The 20120-nt window shown below is 39.4% G+C and overlaps 1 pseudogene; it reads right to left on the reverse strand.

Moving 5' to 3' along the window:
• Positions 1-235: 235 nt before the first annotated feature.
• On the reverse strand, positions 236-19263 carry LOC113280483 (annotated as a pseudogene).
• Positions 19264-20120: the final 857 nt, after the last annotated feature.

Genomic DNA, 20120 nt, shown 5'->3' on the forward strand with positions numbered 1-20120 from the left:
TTGGTGGTGGAAGGTTAAATGAGGCTTTCAACATTCACGTAGAGCTGACCGATTGCATTTGTTCCCTTACGATCCAATATTATGCCGGAAATCCAATGCGACAAGGAAAAGAAGTACTTTGTGCAGTAACAAGTGAACATGCCAAAGTATAATATCATAAAATAATTATATCCGGACGTACAAAATCACAAACTACTCTATTTTCAATAGCATTCATGAGAATTTTGTAAATTGCTTATGTTGAAGGAGTTGAAAGAACTGGAGGAACAGTAGAATGTGTATAGACAACAATTGGACTTCTAACAGTGTGAACTTCATCAGACCACACAATAGATCCGGTCGCGGTGTCATCATCTTTTAACCCACCTCCAGCAACATTAACAACAAAAGATTTCTTCTCATTGAGAGACCCGAAAGAAAGAACATCAGGCACCACTGTCACCTTAAGCCTATCATCTGATGTGATTTTTACCTTGTATGTCGAATTAGGTCCCCCTACATTGGTAACTGTCCTCGTAAAGTCTATGTTGAATGGGACACCTGATCTCATATTTGCACCTAATGAAGGATAATTGAAATTATGCGGTTTATATGGTAATGTAGTACTAGGACAGGGTTTTCCTGTAATGAGTTTTAATAGACAATATGATTCTGTTACCTTATTTAGGAGAATATACGATATGCAATGAAGTCTCCCAGATTTTCCTTTTCTATTTCCTCTTGACCAGGCTCTTCCCATACTCACGACCCACAAACCCATCCTCTCTATTCATTTCTAGATTCCTCCACCTATCCATCACCTGTGCCTTCAAATTCTGTTGAGCCTGTACCCACGCTCACTTCCGCTCCACCTCCTGAACAAGGCCCATCTCCTTCGCCCTTGTACACTCCTCCACACCGCAGGCTAGCTTATCCCTCTCAGCCCATTTCTACTCAACCCACTTCTACTCAGCCCACTTCTACTCAGCCCATTTCCACTCAACCCACTTCTCCTCTGCCCATTTCTATTCAGCCCATCTCTTCTCATCCCATTTCCAATTCACAGCCCATCTCCCTCGACACTCCAACAACCTCCCAAACTCAACCCATCTTTGTGCATGTCTCTTCCAGCCCACTTCATCCAGCCACACCTTCCTGCCCACAGCTTCGAGCGGCATCTCGCCCAACCACCAGGGCCTCCCGGGACATCTTTCGTCCCATCCAAAAACTCAATCTTCATGTCCAATCCACAATTCCCATTTCCCATCTTCCCCGTTCTCATCTTTATGCACTTAGGGACCCCAACTGGAATGCTGCCATGAAGAACGAATATAATGCTATGGTTATGACCAACACTTGGGAGCTGGTTCCTCGCCCTAGTAATGCTCATATCATTCGGTCAATGTGGCTTTTCCGTCACAAGTTTCACGCTGACGGAACTTTGGAACGTTACAAGGCTCGACTAGTGGCCAATGGCAAATCTCAACAGGTTAGAGTTGATTGCTTTGAGACGTTTAGTCCAGTTGTTAAACCAGCGACTATACGCACTGTACTCAGTATCGCAACATCTCGTTCTTGGGGCATTCGTCAACTAGACGTCAAAAATGCCTTTCTTCACGGTGACCTGGCTGAAACAGTATATATGCATCAACCACCAGGTTTTGTTGATTCCGCTCATCCTGATTATGTTTGTCGCCTCCGTAGGTCTCTTTATGGCCTTAAACAGGCCCCTCGAGCATGGTTTCAGCGGTTTGCACAATTTATTACTGGTTTCGGTTTTCGTGGAAGTGTTTGTGATCCGTCACTTTTTGTCTATCACTCTGGTTCGGACACTGCATACTTATTACTATATGTGGATGATATTGTCTTAACCGCTTCTAATGATGCACTTTTAGAGCGTTTCATTGGGTTGATGAAATGTGAATTTGCTATGACTGATCTTGGCGCGTTACATCAATTTCTGGGTATTACTGTGACTCGCTCAGATTCAGGATTATTTCTATCACAGTCCTCATATGCACAAGATATTATTGCTCGTGCATCGATGGCGAACTGCAACCCAGTCACTACTCATGTTGATACACAACCGAAGCTCAGTACTACATCTGGCCCTCCACTCGAGGATCCGACTTTATACAGAAGTCTGGCCGGGGCTCTTCAATACCTGACGTTCACCCGCCCTGATATTTCATATGCCGTGCAGCAGGTTTGTTTATTTATGCATGATCCCAGGGAGATACACATGCAAGCTATTAAGCGCATTCTCAGGTATCTTCAAGGCACTCTTGATCACGGCTTATTTCTCTCCGCTTCCCCTATCACGGGCTTGACTGCATACTCTGATGCTGACTGGGCGGGTTGCCCGGACTCTCGTCGGTCGACATCTGGCTACTGCATCTTTCTTGGAGACAACCTGATTTCTTGGTCATCCAAACGAAAAGCTACTATATCTCGTTCCAGTGCGGAAGCCGAATACCGAGGAGTTGACAATGCCGTTGCTGAGACTACTTGGTTATGCAACTTACTTCTCGAGCTTCACATCCATCTACGTCGTTCCACAGTTGTCTACTGCGATAACACTAGTGCAATTTACATGTCAGGGGATCCTGTCCAGCACCAACGCACTAAACATGTGGAGATTGATATTCATTTTGTACGAGTACGTATCGGTGAGATTCATGTTTTGCACGTTCCTTCTGACAGTCAATATGCAGACATCTTCACCAAGGGCCTTCCACGGGTATTGTTTGTTCGTTTTCGTTCTAGTCTTAACGTGTGCTCCTCTCCCGTTACGACTAAGGGGGTGTAATAGACAATATAATTTTGTTACCTTATTTATCTGGGAGAATATACGATATGCAATGAAGTCTCCCAGATTTCCTGTAATACTATTTATATGAGTTTATGGAATAAGAATAATCAACGGATTCATTAACATCCAACAAGTTTAACTTTTGAAGAGTCGTAGCCTACGGAGCATAGAAACATGACATAGTCATCTTCAAGTGTTTCATAGACCAGACCAGGATTTGTAGCCTTTACTGGATCAATTTGACCAGACCCATAAGCAAATTCAGCATCAGGATTCTTGGTACTGTTCATAGTGAAAGCTGTGGTCATAAGAGCAGATTTAATAGCCGAAGGAGACCAGTTAGGATGGAATGTTTTTACGTATGCTGCTGCCCCTGTTGCATGCGGGCATGCCATGGATGTCCCTGATAGTATACTGTATTTCACGGACCTAGTATCTCCTTTGATTTCAGAAGGATTACCCATAGGTGAGAATGCAGCCAATATATCAACTCCTGGTGCACTAATATCTGGCTGTTTTACGTAACAAATGGGAACAATATCAAAGCAATGATTAATTTACCCGTAGCAAAGAATAATAAAGATGTTACAAATCTTTGTTACCTTGACAATGTGGGGTACGACTGTGTTGGGTCCGCGAGAAGAGAAAGAAAGTACCACAGGAGCTTCAAAATCTTTTATAGTTTCACTTAGCAAAATGGTTGCAACAGGATTTCTGCAATTTGTGAAATTGATAATAAACACGCATGAAAATCATAGTATTACTAATTCTGCTTAACAACTATATGCATTACATTTCTGTAAAATTGTTACTATCATTTTTTCATTTTAGTCTATATTTAGCAAAAATAAAAAAATATTTGTCAGACGAAGAGCAAAAAGTGATATGAGACGAGGGAAAACCGTTGTGGAGTCACTAACTAAGTGAGATATGTTTTTTTTATTTTCGCCGACCAAAAATACCCTTTTTTTCCATCTGCTTGTACTGACTCCGCCTATCTATTCTAACCTAATTAAGCTCAAGTTACTACAAAGGAATATCCATGAGAATAAACTTAATTGTTTTATCATCAAGAACCCAAACACATGCCAATGATAAAAGAGAATCAGCCAAGTTTTAGAACTAGATATAAAAATTGTGTACTCTTATGGGGTTTGATTAATCTTGTATGTTGTAATGGACTTGAAGAGATAGAGTCCCGGTGACGAGAGGGAGAAGACAAAAACTCAAAATCCAAAGAAGAGATTATTAAAACAATGATCTCTAATTTCACATTTTTGCTTTTGCTTTGTTCATGTTAACCATCAATTTTGTAGGTGACTTCAGTGAAAATATCTAATACTTCCTCGGACCTAGTTTAGATGTCAAAATAGTATTTTGCACAAAGATTAAAGATTAAGAAACATAAAGAGAATAGTTTTTTCCTTACAATTATCCTGAGTTAGTATTTAAGATTCTCATTTTTTAGATGTTTAGGTTTTTATTGTTTAGTCGATTACTCAATTATGTTGTGTTTGGTTTTCGTTCTTAGGTTTAACAGTAGCGGAAGATAAGGAAGAAGAAGAATTGATTTCGATCAAGCTTTAATGGCTTTTGTGGTTTGTGAAATTGATGGGTTTGGCTATAGGAGTGTGAAATTGATGTATTGAATAAGGCGCATTTTAGTCCGAGTTAATGAAAATTGTCAAATCGACCTAGTTACCGAGTCGATAACGATTTCCCCTCTCAAATCACTTTTTGTTTTTCCTCTAACAAAAACCAATAAAAAAAGTGATAGTAACACTTTTACAGAAATAAAGGTGGGATGCATGAGTAGATTCAAAATGTGTATAATACTTACCTCGTAGAGTTGAAATAAGACTTGACGATTTCCCCATGCCTAATATCTATCAAAGAAGCCGGTAACGGATAGACGTCAGAAACATCAAAAGGGTCAGTGTCCCAATCCGACACTATGATGGTTCCTAGAGCACCATATTTTAAAATTTCCTCTACTGTCTCGGTACCAATCGTACCATCGCATAAAATCATTTTCCCCTTCACTAGGTTTTTGTTCAAACAATAGCACCTCCTGAAATTTGGTAGATAATATTGTATTGGTTAGTCCCAAAGGTTTTGGTCTCTTAAAACTCAAGTTTCTTGGGTGCAAAAGTAGTAACTTACTTTGCTTCTTCAGGCTCACATTCAGTTGAAATGTTATCTCCATACCCAAGTGGAAATGCAGTCCCATTCAAATCGAAACCATTCACTCCAATGCCCTGTTTCATTTAATCATACATACACTTGAGTATCAGTCTAAGTTGGAAAGAATCAAAATTGGCTACATCGTAATAAACTCACCTGATCCGTTTCCCAAGACAATTTTGTTGATAACACGGCGATCGGTACTACTTGCCGCCACGGATAACAACCAAGGTGCATTACTGACCACCGTCTTTAGATAAGGTCCATTGTTACCAGCTGAATTTGAGGTTAGAATGCCTTTCTTCAAAACATGAAAAGAACCAATGGCAACCGGATCTTGCTCAAAGGGAAGTGGGTCAACGTCACCCAACGAGACCGAAATAATGTCAACTCCATCGGCAATTGCGTCATCAAACCCAGCCAAGATTGCATTGTTCGGACAACCATCCGCGTCACAAACTTTGTAAGCGGCGATTCTGGCTGAGGGAACTGCTCCCCTTGCATTCCCCTCTGCAACTTTGAAAAAGCTCGCCACCTTAACAATGTTGCCAGTAGCAGTTGATGCAGTGTGAGTGCCATGGCCTTGGGTGTCCCTAGTAGTTATCCCGCAACGTTCATTGGTCGCATAATATCGAGCCCCAATAAGCTTGTGATGAGTGCTAAAAAGTGCATATTTCTATATATTTTTCTTGGCATTTAACTCATTTTTTGTGCATTAATTCTACATTTTATCCCATATTCTGTATTTTCATTGTTTTCAAGAATAAATATTTTTATTAATTAATTTTGCATTTTTAGGTAATAAATAAAGTTTGGATGAATAGCGGAGCGAAAAGAGCAGAAAAGTAGTGAAAAGCCGGGAGGAATTACACAAGGAAGCCGCGAAGAATGTTGTGCACAAGACCAAAAGGCTAGAAGTGGGCTTGAAGAGGAAGAATTGTTCTTAAACAAGATATGGACTTGGCATACCCAAGGCCCAAAACCCTCACCCAAACCCATTACCAATATCCATACCCGCATTCATCTTCAGCCGTCAGATTGGATCATCTCAGCATCCTACGGTCGCTTCATCGTCGTGCATCGAAGTCTGAAGCTCCTGTCAAACACTACAACACCTAACTCCATCTTGGACCGTCAGTTTTGATGTATTCCATATCCAACGGTCGCTCCACATCCATTTACATCACATCGTTGGATCTTTCCCTCATCCTATCATCCTACGGATTCCCCTCACAAAACATCGAGATTTGATGGGTCTTCTCAACACCCAAACAACCAAATACCATATACCCAAAACAAACACACCCTAGCCAAAACCCATCGAGTCATCTCCTTCTTCCCCTCTTCTGCAACAGCGACGCTGTCTCCATCACCACCACCATAACCCACAAATCACTCAACCACCACCACTCGAGCCATCATCACTTCTAACAACCAAGACCTACCTTTCTAGCCACTTATAACATCACCTCCTAATCGTTTCATCTCACAGGAACCCTAGGTTAGGAGTTGATGAAATAGGTGAGGTTAGAGGATAAATCGAAGGCATGGGTAGCATTAGCAGACGAGAAGGAAGCATGGGTGAGATCTATCAGTCGTTTTCAGAGATTAGGTAAGGATTTTTTGAAAAACCCTAATTTCATAAATTGGGGATTTTTGGGGGAAAGTTAGTGTACGTCTAATTAGGGGCATGGGTGAAAGTTTTCGAGTAGTTTTCAATGTATTAGGTGATTTAATCTCACATTTTGTCAGAACCCTAATTTCACTGATTTGGGGATTTTGGAATTCTTTCTGTTGTACCTATAAAAGGGTGTTAGGGGTTGTGAAATTCGGCATCTCTGGGCTAGCCAGTGAGCAATATTTGCAGTTCAATATTAATTTCAAAATTCATTTTCAATTCATCCATGTTGAATCTCTCTTATACATAAAGGTTGAATGTGAATTGTATGTTGTGTAATGTGGAGCATGTTTATACATGTTAGTATCATGATTACAAGCATGTCCATGTTCTAATTCACTTGCTAGGGTTTAGAGGAATCTCTTGATCATATGCTAGGAATGTTAATGTATTTGTATGTTCTTTTATTGAGCTGAATTGCCTTAGGATGAATGCTTAGCCATTTGGGCTACCTGCTTGTGATCACCTGTGTTGTTAGAAGACAGCTGATACTAGGAGTGGAGCTAGGTCTTTGGCCAAGAATTCAATCCACTAGAGAGATTGCCTTAAGCTAAACTAGCTAGAGGAGCTAAATGCCTGTGATTAGTTGTTCTGATTAAAGACAACTGATGCTAGGGGTAATTTGGTTAGGATAGTTAGTAGAATCCTCATTGTAGTCTTTCATGAAAGAACAAGACATACATTGCATCATAATTTCCTTAGCCTAGGGTCAAGTAGTGGAATCAAAAGCCTTAGTACCTTCTTTTGAAGCTGCTGTGAAGCTGCTGTTGTTGTTGCTGTTGCTGCTGCTGTGAAGCTGCTGTTGCTGTTGCTGTGAAGCTGCTGTTGATGGTGTTGCTGCTCCCTCCTACTTGCTGCTGCTGGTGCAATTCTGCTGAGCTGTTGATTAAGGTTGCTAAGGAAGATCCAAGCCCAACTGGGCTAGTGCAACAAAAAGGGATAAAAAGCCCAAATTTGGGCTTCCCTCCAAAAATCAAGTAAGCCTAACCCATGAGCTAACCCAACTGGGCCTCATTAAATTTATTTGGGCTTGTATTTAAGTATTTATATTTGGGCTTGTAATAATTTTAGTTTTTCTTTTTCTTTATTTTCTATTTGGGCTTGTAATAATTTTTATTTTTATTTTTCTTTTTCTCTTTCTTTTATGGGCTTGTAATTATTTGTTTGTTATTTTTTCTTTTCTTTTGTGGGCTTGCACTTTAATTTGGACTATAGGTTTATATCCCATCCATTGGGCTCCTAACCTTACAAAAACAATTCTGTTGGGCTTAGAGGCAACAAAATTCTGTTGGGCCGTGAGTTAAGATTTTTCTCACCAAAATTCTTCAAAGAACCCAAGAACCAAAAGCCTTTTAGTTGGTTGGGCTTTGTCCCAATTAATCCAAAAAATTTCTAAACCCATTTTAAACCAAAGTTTCTAACCCTTTCAAACCAAAAATTTGGGCTCTACATTTTATAAACCAAAACCCATTGTGAAACCAAAACCCAACAAAACCAAATTTTAGGTCGTGTTTTTTTTCATTGACTGTGGGCTTGTTAGATGTTATTACATCGATCAATGATCTTATTAGGATATGGTTGTGACCTTTAGAGACCAATCAAACCGACTAATTAGAGTCAATCCAATAGACCCAATTGACATACCCACATCTTTTGAGGAAAACACACCGGACCAACCTGAGATAATGGAAGAACCCCGTAGTCTCAAGGATTACATGTATCCCACAAGGACAAGCCAACCCTCGTGCATTGTTTTACCAGAAGCTACTGGTCATTATGAGCTAAAATCGAGCACAATACAAATGCTTCCCGTGTTTAGAGGAATTGAAAATGAAAACCCTTACCATCACGTGAGAGAATTCGAGGAGATTTGTGGAACTATAGGTTTCACTCAGATGTCTGACGAAACCCTAAAATTGAGACTATTCCCTTTCTCTTTGAAGGAAAAGGCCAAGTCATGGCTGTATGCTTTACATCCACAGTCAATTAGGACATGGGACAACCTCACAAAAGAGTTTTTCAAAAAGTTCTTCCCTAATCACAAGACTGCGACAATTCGTCAAAGTCTGAACAGCTTTGTACAATTAGAAGGTGAAACCTTAGCTAGATATCTTGAGAGATTCAATGAATTGTTGCTTAAGTGTCCCCATCATGGTTTTGAAAAATGGAGACTTGTGCAAATTTTGTATGAAGGTTTAGATGTCTCCACCCGAACAATTGTAGAGTCTATGTGCAATGGACTCTTCACAGATAAAAGTGCTGATGACTCTTGGGCTTTCCTAATTGAAGTTGCTGAAAAAACTCAACAGTGGGAGTCCATTCGTGAACCTAGAAAGACTACACCTGTAGATAAGGTCCATAGAATTGAGTCTGATTTTGAGGGAAATGCAAAAATGGCAGCACTAGCAAGAAGAATAGAAGCGTTAGAACTTCAGAAAAACGTAAAACCTTCTACCACTCTTTGTTTCTGTGAACATGTCGAAATGGCTATCTGTGATATATGTAACGGTTCTGACCATCAGGTCAGTGATTGTCCGGAAATGCATGCATTCCAAGAATCTAGGCTGGAACAGGCACATGCTATGTTTCAAAAACAAGAGCATAACCCTTATTCACAGACCTACAACCCAGGATGGAGGAACCACCCCAATTTTTCATGGTCTAAAGGACCCATTCAAGGAGGACCATCTCAACCCACTCAAAGCTATCAAAACATCAAGGCTATCAATACCCTAAAAATCCTCAACAGCAGTCGTACCCTCAATACACTGCTGACAAGAAATTGTCTAGCATCGAAGAGAGTATCAATCAGTTGACCCAACATCTGATGAAAAATGAGAAAGCAACTGATCAACGAGTCTCCGCTCTAGAACTACAGATGGGTCAAATTTGCGATGCACTGAATACAAGAGAAAAGGGTAAACTTCCTAGCCAGCCCCAACAAAATCCAAAGAGGATATTTCAAGCAGGCACATCATCTTGCAATGAAACCTCACCCGATCAAGTCCATTCCATCACCACTCTCCGAAGTGGTAAGATTGTTGAGAACAATGTAGGCATACCACAATCAAATGAATCTGAGCCAAACATATCATTGCCTGCACCACCAAAGAACACCCCTTAGAAAAGGAGCCTGAGCACATTAGTGAAGCCGACAATCCCACTGTTGTGAATATCCCTCTAACTCCTAATGCTCATGTTGCTCCATATCCTCAGAGGTTAGTTCGCCAACAGATAAGCACCCACTACAATGAGATGTTAGAACTGTTCAAAAGAGTCAACATCAACATTCCTTTTCTTGAGGCAATTAAGCAAATCCCTGCATATGCCAAATTCCTCAAAGACTTGTGCACTCAAAAGCGCAAGATTAATGTGCACAAACGTGCTTTCTTAGCTGAACAGGTGAGTTCCATCATTCTGAACAAAACTCCACCTAAGTTTAGGGACCCAGGTTGTCCAACAATTCTTGCACTATAGGAAACACATGGTCAATAAGCTTTATTAGATCTAGGTGCAAGTGTGAACCTCCTGCCATATTCTGTTTATGCGCAGTTAGGTCTTGGAGAATTGAAGCCACACCCATAACTCTCCAATTGGCGGACCGATCCGTCAAAGTCCCTCGTGAGGTAGAGATGTTTTGATTAAGGTTGATAAGTTCTACTTTCCTGTAGACTTTATTGTCTTAGACACTCAACCTGTACAAAACCCAAGTCACATTCCTGTCATTTTAGGACGTCCTTTCTTGGCGACGTCTAATGCGATCATCAATTGTCGTAATGGAGTGTTGAAGCTGTCTTTTGGAAACATGACTGTAGAGCTGAATGTTTAATGTTAGTCAACAGCATGTGAATCTTGATGATGAGGATGTACATGAGGTCAATATGATTGAGAGTTTGATACAAGATTCATTGACTGGCATTATGTCAAAAGATCCCTTGCAAGCATGTTTGGAAGATGTTAACTTGGAGTTGTATGATGAATACATTGGTGAAGTCCAATCTTTGCTCGAATCTGTACCTCAAATGGACATCACTAAATGGCAGACTACAGTGGAACAACTCCCACTTTCTGAGAAGTCTGTTATATCTTCGGATGAGTCTCCTAAGGCCAAACAGGAATTGAAACCATTACCTGATACTTTGAAGTATGCATTTCTAGGTCCTTCTGATACTTTACCTGTTATCATTTCTTCACGATTAAACATAGAACAGGAAAACAAGCTTTTAGGAGTACTTAGGAGCAGAAAGAAGCCTTAGGATGGACCATCTCAGATCTCAAAGGGATAAGTCCCACCATTTGCATGCACCACATTAATCTTGAAGAGAATGCCAAACCATCTAGGGAAATGCAAAGGAGACTTAATCCTAACATGAGAGACGTTGTTAAGAGTGAGATCTTGAAGCTACTTGATGCGGGTATCATATATCCGATTTCAGATAGTAAATGGGTTAGTCCCATTCAAGTTGTGCCTAAGAAGTCAGGCATTACTGTAGTTCGGAACGAAAAGAATGAGTTAGTCCCTTCACGTACAACCACAGGATGGCGAGTATGTATCGACTACAGGAAGTTGAACACAGTAACAAGAAAAGATCACTTCCCCCTTCCCTTCATAGACCAAATGCTAGAACGTGTGTCTGGACACAGTCACTACTGTTTTCTAGATGGCTTTTCCGGTTATAACCAAATTCACATTGCACAAGACAGGAAAAAACTACATTTACGTGTCCATTTGGGACATTTGCTTTTAGACGTATGCCCTTCGGGCTGTGTAATGCACCTGCCACTTTTCAGCGTTGCATGATGAGCATTTTTTCAGACATGATAGATAGTTTTCTCGAGATCTTTATGGATGATTTCTCTGTGTTTGGTTCCTCTTTTGATGAATGTTTGGACCATCTGGTCCTTGTGTTGTCTAGATGTAAGCAAAAGAATCTGATTTTAAACTGGGAAAAATGCCACTTCATGGTAAACTCCGGCATAGTTCTAGGACACATCGTTTCGGAAAAAGGAATTGAAGTAGATAAAGCTAAAGTCGACCTCATTCAACATTTACCACAACCCCACTCTGTGAAGGGGATTCGATCATTTTTAGGTCACGCTGGGTTCTACCGGCGATTCATCAAAAACTTTAGCCAAATCTCAAGACCTTTGTGTAATCTACTTGTCAAAGATGTTGTCTTTAACTTCGATGCTGCTTGTGTGAAGGCATGGGAAGAACTCAAGACTCTCCTCACCTCAGCTCCTATTGTCCAACCACCCAACTGGGAACTACCGTTCGAACTCATGTGTGATGCCTCTGATTATGCCGTTGGCGCTGTTTTAGGACAGCGTGTTGATAGACTACCATATGTGATATACTATGCTAGTAAAACTCTTAATGATGCTCAACTCAACTATTCGACTACCGAGAAGGAGTTACTTGCCGTGGTATTTGCATTAGACAAGTTTAGATCTTATTTGATAGGATCTAAGATCATCATATACACTGACCATGCGGCTTTGAAGTATCTTCTTTCTAAGAAGGATGCTAAAGCTCGCCTTATTCGATGGATACTCTTATTACAGGAATTCGACATCGAAATCCGTGATAAGAAAGGTTGTGAGAATGTGGTTGCTGATCACTTGTCCCGATTAACTAGTGAGTCTATTGATGAATCTGAGCTGATTAGAGAATCATTCCCTGATGAACAATTGATGTCTGTGTCAAACCTTCCTTGGTTTGCCGACATTGTTAACTACCTTGCTACAGGTAGAATGCCCTCACATTGGTCGAGACAAGACCGCTCCAAGTTCTTGGCTGAAGTTAAACATTTCCTTTGGGACGACCCATATTTGTTTAAGTACTGCCGAGACCAAATCATTAGGAGATGTGTACCCGACATGGAACAGAAAGATGTGATATCTTTCTGTCATGACCAAGCATGTGGAGGGCATTTCAGTGCCAAGAAGACCGCTGCAAAGATCCTGCAGTGTGGGTTTTACTGGCCATCGCTGTTTAGAGACTGCCATGAGTATTGTATTGCTTGTGAGCGCTGTCAGAAACTAGGAAGTATCTCGAGGAGAAACATGATGCCGTTGAATCCGATTTTGATCGTTGAGCTATTTGATGTGTGGGGGATTGACTTTATGGGTCCATTTCCTATTTCTGAAGGAAAATTATACATCCTAGTTGTTGTTGATTACGTTTCGAAGTGGGTTGAAGCTGTTGCAACCAAGACGAATGACCACAAGGTGGTACTCTCATTTCTGAAGGAGAACATATTTTCACGTTTTGGTACCCCTAGAGCTATAATCAGTGACGGTGGTTCACATTTCTGTAACAAGTACTTTGAGTCTTTAGTACGCAAGTATGGCATAACCCACAAGGTTGCAACTCCGTACCACCCTCAGACAAGCGGACAAGTAGAAGTTTCTAATAGGGAAATTAAGCACATTCTGGAGAAGACGGTCAACCCGTCAAGGAAAGATTGGTCATTGAGATTGAATGATGCTTTGTGGGCCTATAGAACAGCTTATAAGACACCAATTGGCATGTCCCCTTATCGTCTGGTGTATGGAAAGCCATGTCATCTTCCTGTGGAATTAGAACATCGAGCTTACTGGGCTATCAAGAAACTTAAATTTTCTCTTGACAAGGCGGGTGCACAACGGAAACTTCAACTCAATGAGTTAGAAGAATTAAGGAATGAGGCTTATGACAGTGCCAAGCTGTATAAGCAAAAGATGAAGTTGTTTCATGATAAGCGTATTCTGCGCAAGTCATTCACACCGGGTCAGAAAATTTTTTTATACGACTCTCGGCTGCATCTTTTTCCAGGAAAATTGCGGTCCCGATGGACCGGCCCATTCCTAGTACGCACGGTATTCCCTCATGGAGCTGTGGAACTTGAAGATGTCTCCAACAAGAACATTTTCAAAGTGAATGGGCAGCGATTGAAACCGTTCCTTGAACCACTTCCGCCTGACATTGAGGCAACCAATCTGGAGGATCCCGTCTATGCGTCCTGATTGGTCCACCCTTGTACATAAACCAGGTTGAACGTTCCATTTTATTTTATATTTTTCCTTTTCTGTACAGTTCTTTCTTTTGCACTATTTAAACATTGAGGACACTGTTTAATTTAGGTTTAGGGGTGATAATCAGTATATACCCTTATAACATGCTATAATTGAAAACAAAACTCCTCCCTCTTTTTGAAAAAAAAAAATGAATTTAAAAAAAAAAAAAAAAAAAAAAAAAAAAAAAAAAAATCAGAAAAATACAAAAAAAAAAATCAAGTATTCAAATTCCATTTGTGTCATGTAAAGAAAATAGTTCTCTCTTATCCAAAAATAAAAGAGAGTAGTCAATGTAAATAAGAGTCATGTAAAGAGTCATCTTTTGTTTTATTGTAATAAGCAAGGAAGGGTATATGCCATTGTTGTACAACACGAGTAATTGTGAAACACCTCCAACTCATTCACAATTCTCGTAAAGTCCGGACAGCTAGCTAGATTTCGACCTCAGTTCTTAGCCTGAGAAACTATCTCTTGGTGATTAGTAGTCATAACATCCGATCTTTCTTTACACATGTGTAGATACACTTTACACTCTTATCACATGTCTTTATTTGTTATCAATGCTAGGATTGTGCCTTAGATAGCTAGATTGACATCTCCATTTTGCTGTAAGCTTAAACTGTCTTGCACATGTCACATTTGATGGAATCTGAGCTCATATTTTGTCCTAGAACTTTGTAGGTACGTTCTAAGCAAACCTTCACGAGACTTCACTCGTCCACTAGGGACACTTAGTGGTTTAAAAGGCTTAGTGCATACGCTAAATGCATTCGAGAGACCAGCAACAGTGGTATAGGTAGGATTTCCTTAGTTTTGTTTTACTTGAGGACAAGTAAAATTCAGGTTTGGGGGTATTTGATGAGTGCTAAAAAGTGCATATTTCTATATATTTTTCTTGGCATTTAACTCATCTTTTGTGCATTAATTCTAAATTTTATCCCATATTCTGTATTTTCATTGTTTTCAAGAATAAATATTTTTATTAATTAATTTTGCATTTTTAGGTAATAAATAAAGTTTGGATGAATAGCGGAGCGAAAATAGCAGAAAAGTAGTGAAAAGCCGGGAGGAATTACACAAGGAAGCCGCGAAGAATGTTGTGCACAAGACCAAAAGGCTAGAAGTGGGCTTGAAGAGGAAGAATTGTTCTTAAACAAGATATGGGCTTGGCATACCCAAGGCCCAAAACCCTCACCCAAACCCATTACCAATATCCATACCCGCATTCATCTTCAGCCGTCAGATTGGATCATCTCAGCATCCTACGGTCGCTTCATCGTCGTGCATCGAAGTCCGAAGCTCCTGTCAAACACTACAACACCTAACTCCATCTTGGACCGTCAGTTTTGATGTATTCCATATCCAACGATCGCTCCACATCCATTTACATCACATCGTTGGATCTTTCCCTCATCCTATCATCCTACGGATTCCCCTCACAAAACATCGAGATTTGATGGGTCTTCTCAACACCCAAACAACCAAATACCATATACCCAAAACAAACACACCCTAGCCAAAACCCATCGAGCCATCTCCTTCTTCCCCTCTTCTGCAACAGCGACGCTGTCTCCATCACCACCACCATAACCCACAAATCACTCAACCACCACCACTCGAGCCATCATCACTTCTAACAACCAAGACCTACCTTTCTAGCCACTTATAACATCACCTCCTAATCGTTTCATCTCACAGGAACCCTAGGTTAGGAGTTGATGAAATAGGTGAGGTTAGAGGATAAATCGAAGGCATGGGTAGCATCAACAGACGAGAAGGAAGCATGGGTGAGATCTATCAGTCGTTTTCAGAGATTAGGTAAGGATTTTTTGAAAAACCCTAATTTCATAAATTGGGGATTTTGGGGGGAAAGTTAGTGTACGTCTAATTAGGGGCATGGGTGAAAGTTTTCGATTAGTTTTCAATGTATTAGGTGATTTAATCTCACTTTTTGTCAGAACCCTAATTTCACTGATTTGGGGATTTTGGAATTCTTTCTGTTGTACCTATAAAAGGGTGTTAGGGGTTGTGAAATTCGGCATCTCTGGGCTAGCCAGTGAGCAATATTTGCAGTTCAGTATTAATTTCAAAATTCATTTTCAATTCATCCATGTTGAATCTCTCTTATGCATAAAGGTTGAATGTGAATTGTATGTTGTGTAATGTGGAGCATGTTTATACCTGTTAGTATCATGATTACAAGCATGTCCATGTTCTAATTCACTTGCTAGGGTTTAGAGGAAGCTCTTGATCATATGCTAGGAATGTTAATGTATTTGTATGTTCTTTTATTGAGCTGAATTGCCTTAGGATGAATGCTTAGCCATTTGGGCTACCTGCTTGTGATCACCTGTGCTGTTAGAAGACAGCTGATACTAGGAGTGGAGCTAGGTCTTTGGCCAAGAATTCAATCCACTAGAGAGATTTCCTTAAGCTAAACTAGCTAGAGGAGCTAAATGCCTGTGATTAGTTGTGCTGATTAAAGACAACTGATGCTAGGGGTAATTTGGTTAGGATAGTTAGTAGAATCCTCATTGTAGTCTTTCATGAAAGAACAAGACATACATTGCATCATAATTTCCTTAGCCTAGGGTCAAGTAGTGGAATCAAAAGCCTTAGTACCTTCTTTTGAATTCAGATAACTTTAGAAATTTAGAAAACTTTAGCAAATCCTCCAAGTCCCTGTGGACAAAACCCTTATTTACTTTTTCTTGCTTCAACTTCCATGTGCACTTGCAGGCTATTTTAGGTACTTCTTTTCCTTTCTACCAGCTTGCTGCACATTAATGCGCAAATCGTAGAGATTTATAAGTAGGGCTTAAATAATACCCGAAAGGACACGGCCTACCAGTACCCATAAGAGACCAAATCATATTTTGGCCCGTTATGGCCGCCTGGCCTGATTAGCTTAAATTAGGGGTGTAAATAATACCCGAAAATACTCGGCCTGCGTGTATCCGCCCGAGCTCGCCTGTACCCGAAGTAGCCCAAAGCCTGTTATGGCCCGTCATGGACCACCCGGCCTGGCCTGGATTAATTTATTGGGCGGTCTCAGGCTTTGCGATTAATTATGATGCCCGGCCTAATACCCGGTCTGGTGCCCGGCCTGAAAGTCTTCTATGTGTCATTAATCATTTAATATCCTCTTAAAAAGACTTAAAAGTTACAATTTTATAATTGTCAATTTTGTGTCAAGAAAAATAAAATATATAATTTTTTTTACTTATAATTAACCTTTTCAAAACATTAATGGTAATATATTTTCTTATTAGAAAGTTTATTGTACTCTAATTAATTAATTATTATAGGCTAAAATTAAAAATTTGTCAGTGTAATTTAAATATAAAATAATACTATCACTTACGATATGCGATGTTGGAAAGGAAAGGATATTGTATTTAATACTGTTCATTTGAAAATTTAAACTTAAAAAAAAAAAAATCAAAATAGTGGCATGTCCGACCCGATCTGGCATGCCCGTATAAAAAGCGGGCTTTGGGCGGTCTTTGGGTAGCAAATTATCTACTTGTGCCCGGCTTGTCCGGCCTGAATTTGTTTACGGGCTCACAAATATTAAGCCTGGCCTGCCCGGCCTGTTTTAGTTTTTGGGTCGGGCGGCCCGGCCTGCCCGAATTTACACCCCTAGCTTAAATGGACGGGCCCGGGCTTTGACTAAAATATGATACTTGGTCGGCTACCTGCCTAAACAATTCGATATGATTTCGTTTAAATTTTCTGAAGAGTTTTAGTTTTAGGTTGAAATAAATGGTTATATGTTTTGATTATATTTTGGATTTAAAGTTTTATTTTTTTACTTCTATTCTATATTTAGAAGATTAATTATTCAAAATTGTTTCAAACTATAGGTCATTCGATCTCCAAATTCAAAAAATAATTACAGAACTTCAAAAGTACAAAAAACCCATGGGCGGAGCCAAGAATCATGAGATGGGGGTGCAAAAATTTTTTACGGGGTATAAAAAAAAATAGGGGTGCGAAGAAGCAAAAATAAGCTTGTATATAGAAAACAATTCTTGTTGGGCTTGAAATAGGCTTTGGAGCCAGGCAGGGGTGCAAGTGCACATTCTTGCAATGGGATGGCTTCGCCCCTGAAAAAGCCTGTAGCCTGTTTGGCCTGCCTGGTCTGATCAAGAAAATGGGCCTTGATAAGACTTTGGGCCTCACAATAAGTGTTATTACTTATTACCTGGCCTGCCCGGCCTGACAAGCAATTTGGGTAGCTGAATATGTTGTTGTTTAGTCCACTAAACCCGTCCCGGGTTAACGGCTAGTCCAGCATGAGAAATTATTTACTCGCTAGTCCAAAAAGGGTTTGAAAAGAATAAAATTATTCTGCTAACCCTAACATATAATACTATGTAAGACCCTCTTTTTGCTCTCCATTAGCTTCACTACATACCAATATGTGTTATGTTATGTATTGATACTACATATTAATATGTTATGTATTGATACTACGTATGTAGTATCAATATGTTATATATTGATGTTGTTATGTATTGATACTACATAACCATATGTATTATGTTATGTATTGATATTATATACTACATATTAATATGTATTGAGATGTATTGATACTACATACTACATATGTTAGTACATATTAATATGTATGGATATATATATGTTACTAGTAACATATGTTACTACATATTAACATATGTATTGATATTGTTAATTATTGATACTAATTATATCTGGAAGGGTGTTTTAGGTATTTAGAAAACACACTTTATAATTTCCACAAAATTTTCGGACCAACGAGTAAATAATCATGTTTTTGGACTTGCGAGTAAATTAGTTTCACGGGTGGACTAGCCATTAACTAGGTCATGAAAAACTGGGTTAAACAGTAATTTCTACAGGCGTGACGGTTTAAATTGTTTTTGTGAAGATTTGAAAAGAACACAAAGTTTAGAAAAATACTTGTTGCATGTAAAGTTTTGACCACCATCACAGGTACCCTTCCATTTCTTAGGAAGAGGACCAAACCCAGCATCGAGAAACTTGCAGACTCTGGCCAGATTCCAGTATCGAGGAAACCAATTATAGTATTGCTTAACAGAAGGAATTCTTTTCACATTCTTAGTAAGACCTATAAAATCCCAGGACCTCGTAGTTTGGAGTTGAAAGAAACGGTTTGGAAAGACCGAAACTATACCCTTCATATCTGCATGCATGCACACACACAGACACAAGCACAACGTATATTATAACACGTATTACGAATCTATGACCAGCAACAAATTTGATGGTGTATATACCAGAAAGCTTTTGAACTTCTTTTTCGGTGAGTTTGGCTGAAAATCCATTGAAACTCCTTTTATAACTGTAAACTAATGTGTCCTCCACGGAGCTGCATGAAAGGTTTGTTATTACCAGTTGACAACTCTTTCTTTTGTTTAGTCAATCAACTAGAACTATTATATTGTTATCTTGTTACGTACCTTCCCTCGACGATATCCTGTAAGATAGTTTCGTGGTGAGATAAAGGGCTATATTCAGCCTCACTTGGAAGCTCACCCATGTATACAATATAAACCTGCGTCCATCAATATACTCATTATAAGAGTGTCGAGATAATTAGCCGCAATGCGCAATAGAGACATGATCATATATATATATACACAAACCTTTCAGTCTTCATGTTGAGAATAACAACAACTAATGGTGAAGGAGGCAATAGCTAGATAAACAATAAACAAAGTATTGGAAAGTGGTGTAGCCATTGTTGATTGTTGTTAACTTTGAGATGTGAGTAAGAAGAATATTGATCAAAGAAGACGATATATCTGATTTTTGGCATAAAAAATGTTAGAATTTTTTACTTACTGCATTAAGATATTCTCTTTTTGTAACTTATGGTAATATTTTGATGATTATAGGTAAAAAAATAATTTTTATTAATTTGCTGAAATGTTTTGGCCATAAATTTCCATTTCAATTAATGACTTGCTTTATTAGGTTTGCATAAATTTTTTTTGAACGCATATACAAAATCTCTAAAACATCAATGAACCAAATACGTGCTTCATTTGGTCATACGACTCATACCCTTTTTTAACATTTGCACTCTGTCAGGCACGACAAGTCTGGTGATCATCTTGATGACTAATGATTAAAACAGTCGTTATATACGTGCTTGGGGTGCAGAGAGATATGTTGCATCGCACAGGAATTAACACTTCTATGAACAGCCATCTTTGTGACGGAGTAAAATCAGCTGATCACTTGTTGCTTCACTGCTCTTATGCGACAGCGTCACAGAGGTGTGAAATGACTTCGAAAAGGTGGTCCTTTACATGACACAAATATCCATGAATAACCTCACCGAAAAAGTAGGTCATATATCTTCATCAACTTTGAAGACACCAAAATTCAACG

This window comes from Papaver somniferum, chromosome 5, assembly GCF_003573695.1.
Source record: "Papaver somniferum cultivar HN1 chromosome 5, ASM357369v1, whole genome shotgun sequence".
Taxonomy (NCBI): domain Eukaryota; kingdom Viridiplantae; phylum Streptophyta; class Magnoliopsida; order Ranunculales; family Papaveraceae; genus Papaver; species Papaver somniferum.